Source organism: Chinchilla lanigera, unplaced genomic scaffold, assembly GCF_000276665.1.
Source record: "Chinchilla lanigera isolate Chin_1 unplaced genomic scaffold, ChiLan1.0 scaffold00075, whole genome shotgun sequence".
Taxonomy (NCBI): Eukaryota; Metazoa; Chordata; class Mammalia; order Rodentia; family Chinchillidae; genus Chinchilla; species Chinchilla lanigera.
Window position 1 is genome coordinate 10726579 of NW_004955476.1, and position 642 is coordinate 10727220.

A 642-nucleotide genomic window follows, 5' to 3' on the forward strand; every position below is an offset into this window, starting at 1 on the left:
GCCGCTGAGGGGCCGCCAAGCCGGCGTGGGAACACCGCGTCCCCAACTCCGGCGCGGCCCAGTGGGGACCGGACCGCCCACCGCGGAAGCCCAGACCCGAGCCACCCACCTGCGAAGCAGCCACGCGGCTCCCCTCAGAGCAAGCGCGCGCTCTCACCACCACTTCCGGTCCACCTTTTCCCGCCCAGGGGCACTTCCGCTCCCCCTTTTCCTTCAAGTGATTCCTGTTCGGTTCTCCTCGGCCCACCCTGGGACTGTTGGGGTTTTCAGACTGCAAGCTTTGCTGTTGATGCGTGCGTAACCTTAGGAACCAGGGCAAAATGGGATGTTTTCTTGTTTTATTTTGTCCCTTTCACAGATACAACATCCACAAGTTTGGATATAGCTCTCTGATACTAATGTTTGTTGGTAATTTACTATGTGCCCAACGGTAAAGTGTTTCACCTACTTCACCTATTTTCGTCTGCACAATAACCCTATCCCTCTATACTTTTTGCATATTAAGAGACTAAGATGTAGAGAATTTAATGACCTGAACTTAGCAGCTTCTGGATCCCCTTTGTGCCCTGCACCCTTCACCCAGTCATCTGCGCTGCCTGGTTTGAATTTTTGTCCCCTACAAACTTCATGTGAAACGTAATC